This window comes from Hesperophylax consimilis, chromosome 15 (assembly GCF_061612785.1).
Source record: "Hesperophylax consimilis isolate HC1 chromosome 15, BYU_Hcon_1.0, whole genome shotgun sequence".
Lineage (NCBI taxonomy): Eukaryota > Metazoa > Arthropoda > Insecta > Trichoptera > Limnephilidae > Hesperophylax > Hesperophylax consimilis.
The window spans coordinates 1423661-1432512 of NC_142850.1; positions in this window are offsets into that span (position 1 = coordinate 1423661).

Below are 8852 nucleotides of genomic sequence, written 5' to 3' on the forward strand. Positions count from 1 at the left end.
AAGGACTAAATATGTTTGATGAAATGCCTGAAAGTCTGAAGAATGAATGTATTTAAAAGGAAATGTTATGTTTATTGTAAACATATTTAAAGTTTCAAAATGAAATATTATTTTGTTTATATTCAAATTTTGTAATAACTTGCTCCATTAAAAAAATGTTACCAAGAATACAATAGACACCTGCCTGAAAAACTATTCAATTAAGGTATTCCCTAAATAAACAGTTTAATCTCTAAAACCGTAATTAGGCCTGCTGGAAATGGCCAAATAATTGGAAATTCAATTGTGAAACCCCACACAGCAATGAAGATGGGAAAATCCATATAATTAAAATACAATCATTGCACACCATTCATGTTAATTACCACTCCTTCCCCCAAATGTTTTGTACCAGAGTTTAAGGAATAATATTAAGAGAAAATGTCAATAATAATCTGAAACCGGTCATGGTAAAAAAAAAAATGATTTAATTACCATCAACATAAACAGGAATATAAACATACGTACTATTCAAGGTAACATTATTTATATTCTTAATAAATAATAGATGGTAACATTAAATGGTATAATGGCAACAGAGACATTATTTATTTATTTGAGGAACATAAACAGTCTTAGTAATACAATATACATAAGAGGATAACAAAAAAACAGACCAATTATAAATGTTCACAGATAGATATTCCGAAACATAAAAATAACCTGTAAACTAGAATATTTAATAAAAATAGAAGAAGAAAAAAACAGAATAAAGCAGCAAATAAGAAAAATAATAATACGAATGTAAATTCAACAAACGATAAACCTATAGGTAATATGCCTACCATAAACAGCAATAAATAAAAGTGATTATAACTATACTTAAATATACTTAGGTTGGAAAGGGAATGGGGAGGAGAGGGATAAGGAAAAGTTGTCACGCAAGTAATATTAAAATATTAGGTACAATCAATTTAACAGTCGTGAATATGAGTTAGAATGTGATACAATGAAATTCTGTAGTGATAGTAACTAGCAGTGAATATGTCAGAATGAGTGTTTATATTTGCAAATTTATTATTATAGTAGTTACATGTCCTTTGCATAAATTCATTTTGATTGGAATTGGTATTGCATCTATCAATGTAGAAAAGGGTATTTTGTCTGCTGTATCGAATTGGCGCATGGAAATTTATTTTGTTCAGCAACTCCGGGCAGTCAACTTTAGAGTTAATAATTTTATACAAGAGCATCTGATCAGCGACAATCCTCCTGTTGAGTAGTTTCGTGATTCGAAAATGTTTCTCGATTTCGTCGTAAGAGTTGTATATGTTAAATGATTTAAAATTGAGGAATTTGAGAAATCTTTCCTGAACCTTTTAACATAAACAACATAGCGCGGCTTCCAAAATTATTAGAAGGTATATTTAAGTAGCTCTTAACCTGCCTCAATAGGGAGACCTGTATTAAGGCAAAATTTTTGAGGAAAGTTAATTAATGCGCTGTCTATGGTTAACCAATACATATTGTAACATATGAGAATATTAACATTGGTTACTCGTGGTCCAACGCCCAATAATTTTATACGAAATGGGCTAGATTTGGGTGAGTTAACAGGTTATTGTACGACCTTTATTGAACATCCATTATTTAGTGGCGATTTTTAAATTGATTCAAACTTTTCATTTCTCTTGTTTCGTCGGGTAGGTTATTTAAGGTTTATGCGCAAAATATCTAGAGTTTCTATGTCGAGACATAGTTATTGTTTTGGGTTTTAATATGTATTCTTTGATTTATGTCTACATCTTAAGGTTGTTTTTAGTTTTGACCTGTAAACATGTAAAGCGAAATGTATTTAAGGTGAAACGGAAGAGACCGTTCTCATCTAATCTGTTTGCATTAGTTAGTTATTGCAAACGATAGCTATGATTTGATTTATTTTTTAACTGAAAACTAGTACTAAAAATTAGGCTCCTGCCAATAGCTATATACTCCCACTCAGAATCCATATTTGGACAGTTGTGGACCGTTCTGTGTATTGTTCGTTGTTGGTGAGAACATTGTGATAAAAATAGACACACTAACGGTTGAATTAGGAGTAAGACAAAGGCAGCCTAAGTTATTAGATAATATTAGGAACGTAGAACGACTGACAGATTGACCGTTGGAATACCAATATCACGGCACATCTCAAATTAATATTGATAATGCTCAGCAAAATAACTAGTATGGGTAACTTTTTTTTTACTATAATCCATCTACATATAAATTTTTTTTAAATTTTTTTACTGAGGATTGAATCTTTCTACCCAGGAACTGTAGTCGACAACTTCACCAACCTTGCCAAATGCCGATCGGGCAGGACCGACATTTATTTCGTATATTAACTACAGTAATGTCACCCGATTTCAAATGCGTATTTGAGTACGTGATTGCCACCAAAAGTTGATAGAGTGTTGATAATTATCCAAAAACGGTGAAACTATTTCAAGCATCGCCATCTTTTCGATTTAAGTAATAATAGATAGGTACATAGGTACAGTAAAAATAAAATTTTGTTGCATCTAGTGCAAAATGTGCTGTACATTTAATCATTAAGAACGTGATTTATTGTTCGTAGGCAGTCAATATATATTCCGAAGTAAACCATATAACCAAATTCAACCTAAAATTTAATAGACTGAACACTTTCGCTTGTTATTATTCAATGATTGTCGTCTCGCTTTCCCTTTAGCGTGATTACTGGAGATAGATAAAGACGCCGATATAAACAAACACTTCGGCATAAGTCGTGGGGGCATTGGGGTATTTTGCATTTCGTTCACAGTGAAGGTGTTATACAATTTTGGTATCATGTTACTGTAGAATAACCTGTACATGGTGTCCGGAAACTCGTAGAACAAGCGTGGAAACTGGTCAGTTTAGACCACAGTTGGAGTCGATCTTGTGGTGTAACTTCGTTTATTTGAGATTTTGTTTTCAAGTAAATCGAGTCCCAATTTGTTTTTTTTTAGACAAATTTGAAAAAAAAATGGTCGCCAAGCCGAATTTCAGTTGTTTAATTTTTTAATGCGTCGAAGAGTATACCCGGCTCCAAAGTTTTTTGAAGCTATTAGATAGTTACCGGAAAAAATTTTCAAAAATGAAAAGCTCAGACCTAAAAACATATTTTTTGAGGTTTTCTGTGTGATGTAGATTCAACAATTTCCGGACACCAATTTGCACTTTTTGAACACTACGTCCACACGCTAAATAACTATCAGGAAACATTTATAAATACATTCCTAATACACAGATCGACCTCTCTACGTAAACTATCGTAACCTACATAATAGTAATTTTAAGTTTTTAATGTAATCGAGTTAAGATGCGGTACACATTTTATGTGGGAATTAAGAAAAAAACACTATATTAACATGTTTCGTAACTCCTTTGTGCTGTATGACCAATCAGGATTATGAAGATACCATAGTTTACGTAAGAGGGGTCGAATTATTATTTAGTATACATCCTTTCACCCAGTGTTATAATGCATTGAACTTATAATTTCCGGGATACAAACAAGTATTATATCAATTTTTTAAATCGTTAATTTAAAAAATGTTGAACCATTATTTTTTTCAGTAATTTATCCTTTCACTCTTGAAATTCGTTTCGTGATGCCTTGTTTACTGTTATATAAAGTCATCGTTTTTCGTTTAATTGGACTGTCTTTAATGCAAAGGCGATCTTCCATGTTGAAAGATGTTAAATAATATGTCAGCGCCAAGAGTTTTTAAGACTTTTTATTTTATAGTTTTTCAAGCTAAGTTCCACAGACTAATATTGAGATCAGGACAAAAGGTGCATCTACATAAGTTACATAATGGTATTGTGTATCTACACTTTTTTTTAACCATTCACCGTCTAGTTTAACTTAAATATCAGTATATATTTAAAACCAAATTTTACCAAAAATACGACTGTTATTTTTTAATTTAATTTTACATCTAAAAACGGGTCCTATTTTTATTTTTGGTTGAACCGAGAAAATGCGATTGAGATAACGTCACGTGTTTCAGTGATGACTTTCGGATCGGAACAGAATGACGTCACAAAACATTTTCTAATGGGATTGATTATTGGTACGAATAGCCATATAGATAAAACTTGTGAATTCAAAATGGAATTTTGGTGTTCTAAGTGATTTCTTGAATGTTTTTCTTCGGAATACGTAGGTATATATCTACCTATGTTTTTCTAATGTATGTTTTTAAAATTAGTGATTCGTTGAATTTAAAAAAAAATGTTTAAAGAAAGACTAACATTCCCGATTTACGAATAACCTGACGATATTTGAAAATCTCCTACTACCACCACAGTAAGCTGAAAATGTGGGTTGTGTTGTGATGTTATATGTGACTTAGCCAGCCGAAAAATTGCAAAAATTACTCACTACGCCTGGGTGGGACCCAAACGAGATGTCAACTCAGCCTTCGAAGTATATTGTCTGTTTATATAAAATCGGTGGAATACTTAATCATTAAAATTTTTAAAGGTTAATAATATACACGGTGTCCGGAAACTCGTAGTACAAGCGGGAAACTGGAGAATCTACACCACATGGGGAACCCAAAAAAACATAAAGTTTTTTGATTTGAGCATTTTCAAAAAAAAAAAATATTTTTCGGCTACTTTAGGGTTAAAGTTTTTTCTGGTGTTTAGGGTTGAATAACAGATGTTTTAACCCTGCAGAGCAGAAATATTTTATGATTACACCGGGTTAAATGAAGGGTGATTTCAAAATAATGCTTCAAATCCGAGTTTCATCATTTGTTTTACTTTCAAATAGTTTTGATTAGTTGGGTACTTTGATCTTCAGTAATAATTTATAAGAATTTGATTAAAAAAAAAAAAAAATCAACTTCGAACTCGATTTACTCGATAACGAAAGCTCAAATAAAAAAAATATACTACAAAATCGACTCCAAATGTGATGTAGATTCACCAGTTTCCCGCTTGTACTACGAGTTTCCGGACACCCTGTATAACGTAAACATCAATACGACTTCACAAAAAAATAAATATAAATCTGAACGCTTTGTAAACTTAGTAAAATAGTTTAATGGTTTTCGTACGATTTAATGAACAGAAAAGAAAGCTAATTTGATTTAATTATATTTTCCATGCCTATTTACGTGTACTTTGGTGTCCAGTGAAAGCAAGAACCTTTATGTACCTTGAATACTAATAATGATGGACGAGAAATCATTATAGCGTGACGTTTTGATCCAAGGTCATTTGGCGCAAATAAAATCATCGAGCTTCTGTTTCGGGCTGCGGCTGTCAATTTATTATACGGGGTTTCACATACTTAATTATGTGAGGGACCTACCAACTTTCCTCTTATCCACATTCTTTCCCTCCCAATTTCTATTGTGCCTCCTGACATTCTACAAATGATAGAATTTCAACAATTTTAACAAGGTTTTGATTTCTCAGCTCGAGATATCAACAATGATCTTCACAAATATTTTTTTGTAAGATTGCGAAATGGAATTTTTTTATTATTTCCTAATAATTTTACAACAAAAGATATACATTTTTAGCCAAAGATAAAAAATAGATTCATATAAAATATAAAACAAAGGTAAGTAAAGAGAAGCCGCTCAAGGCACTGCTTGTGTGTGGGTGATGTGACAAAAATACTCATAAAATAACAATAGTAATGTAGCTTTTAAATAAAATAAATCTGCGCAAATTTCTTGATGCCTGAGCTCACCCTTCAGAGTTATGCAGCTTCATAATCAACATTCACATGGCTTTCTGTTGAAAATGAGGTACTTTTTTATCATTGTGTTCTCATTGTACTATGGCTTTGGACAAAACACTGTAGATAAAAGACATTATACTAAATTAGCGCAAACTACCAAGCCCGTCAAATATCGCTGGGAAATTAAGACAAAACAAATTGATGTTTCGTCGTTGTGATTTTTAACAATACTACTATCAGTGTGCAATAAATTTTTATAATATTAACCAAACGAAAATACCCAGTCTGCACTCTTGGTATTTTGTTCTCATTGGCAGGCTCATGTATTCATTCACGTGTATTATTATTTTGTATATTTATTGTATTAAATTGACATTTCTGTGCTCCTTGTAGTTTGTTCCGATCGATATGTATGTGTTTAATAATTACAACCTGTGAACAATCTGAATTTTTCTGAAGGTCTGAATTCTTGGCAAATCAATTCAAATTTTGAAAATTCGAAAAGTAGTCGACCGGTATCGCTGAAATTGTTTTAATTTGTTCTTATTAGTGCCAGGAATATTTAAAGAGTGGTTTGAAGGAAATACTTTACGTAATATCTTGGCATTGCAATGAGATACAGAGTCGAATTAATGTCGATGTTATGTAAATTTTTAACAGTAACATTAAACAGTAACGCCCGAGAAAGACACGCAATAGCGAAGCATTGCAGGATCCACTTGTATAATATATAAGCTATGTATGCTACCTGTCTGCGTGTTTTGAATTTAAGTGTCATTTTAAGTTGTCATTCTCAAAATTGGAACTGTTTGTTTGAACAAATTCAGAAAAGCGATAAAGTTTTTTTTGTTTTCTTTTTAAAAATTTATAATATCCCGTAATTTTTTAACAGGCCTGCTCTAGTATTTAAACATAATGTAAATTGTTATGAACGTCTAGTGCAAGCGTTTCACAGTTCTTATTATGAACAAAGAATAACCCGACGCTTTTGACCGCTCGACTAACTAACCGTTCGAATTATTGAGTGTTTGTAAGCGAAGTCAATTTTAAAAGCCACCTCCCACGTATTAAATGCACAAGAACCAAGATGACTTTAGCCTTCAATTTGCTTGAATAATAATTTTAATTGATACTGAAACAAAGAATTGATAAATATGCAGAAAACCTACTGGGAGAGTATCAGGCAGGCTTCCGCACCGGTAGATCCACAACAGACCAACTGTTCACCGTCAGACAGATCTTGGCAAAGTGCTGGGAATTTGACATAGACATACACCAACTATTCATTGATTTCAAGCAAGCATATGATAGCATAGATCGGGAGTGTCTATATGACATACTACTACAATTCCAGATTCCACCTAAATTGGTTAGGCTCATAAAAGCCACAATGTCAGACTCAAGATGTCAGGTCAAAATAGACGGAGAATTGTCGGAAGAATTTACAGTATCACAGGGACTTAAACAGGGGGACAGTCTGGCTCCCACTCTCTTCAACATTGTGCTCGAACATGTAATACGAAAAACACTAATAGACACTGGCTCCAATATTTGTTTCAAGAGCAGTCAAGTTGTCGGATATGCGGATGACATCAACATTGTCGGAAGATCAATTTCAGCCATTAAGGAGGTCTTCGACCCTTTAGAAACAGCGGCGCGGGAAGTAGGACTGCGAGTTAATGTTGACAAAACAAAAATGATGGTACAGAGCAGGAACCCCTCACACAGAAGAAGAAGTAGTGCACTATTTAAAGACAACTACTCATACGAAGTGGTCGACCAATTCACCTACCTGGGCTCCAGCCTGACAGAGAACAATGAGGATCCAGCAGAAATCAGAAGGAGAATCACAGCAGCCAACAAAACATACTTCTCTTTGCTGCCAGTGTTTAAGTCACGTAGTGTCCACAGAAAAACCAAAATAACCATATATAAGACCATTGTAAGAACTGTATTGGCATATGGATGTGAGGCGCTGACACTGACGGTAAAGATGGCTGAAATGCTGGATACTTTTGAAAGAAAGGTGCTGAGAAGAATATGTGGACCCGTGAAAGAGGGCGAACAGTGGCGTATCCGGCACAATATAGAATTGTACGATATATATAAGGCCCCTAGCATCTCTGCACACATGAGACTCCTCAGGCTGAGATGGGCTGGGCATGTACAGAGAATGCCGGATACACGCGTCCCAAAAAGAATTCTGACTGGTCACCCAGGTGGAAAGAGAAAAGTGGGAAGACCCAGACTGAGGTGGGAAGATGAGGTAAGAGGGGATGCAGCACAGCTTCTCCAGGTGACAAACTGGAAGTCAGCCGCTGAGGACAGGAGGAGTTGGAGGCGACTGTTGCAGGAGGCCAAAGCTCGATATGGGCTGTAGCGCCATCGAAGAAGAAGAAATAATTTTAATTCTAGGTCATCATAACTGGTTAAAATGGATACTATTCAAAGTAGTATTTATTGCAATAGAATCATTATAATTTGTAAAATGTATATTATCAAAAAAGGAAATCCAGTTTTCAGTAAATAAATGTAAAATATTATTCACCTAGTCCATACTTGTCGGCCATATTTATGTTTAAAATTATTAAAATAATTGTAAATATCCATAGGCGGGTTATTAACTTGCTCATTTATTTAATTTAAATTGCTTAAGGCGATGCCATACGTAGTAATGCAAAATCATGTGTTTTTGGTTTGAAAATTTGGTCGCCTAGAAATGTTTCAGATTAAATACTGCGAGAAGAATACATCTTGGCCTTTGAAATAATCGAGTATTATTTAGATAAGTCTTTTTATAAGCCCAGAAAAAAATAATGTAAAGGCCTATGAAAATTGTTTTAAAGTTCAAAATCTCCTACTTACGAACACATTTTCGGTTACGATTTTATTGGATAATGTGGAAAATTAAGTTATTTATAAAACGATCGAAAAAAATTTTAATATTTATGCCTGAACATCCACAAAATAAAATAAAAGGCACTTTTTAGCTATGTTTTTTTCTTGCATAAATCAAAACAGGCGGATGGTGTTAAGCGGGAATTTAAACCTTATCGCCATCTACGTAAGGGTTGTTATTGATAGCAGCTCAATCTAAAATATTACACGACGTAGTGCATCG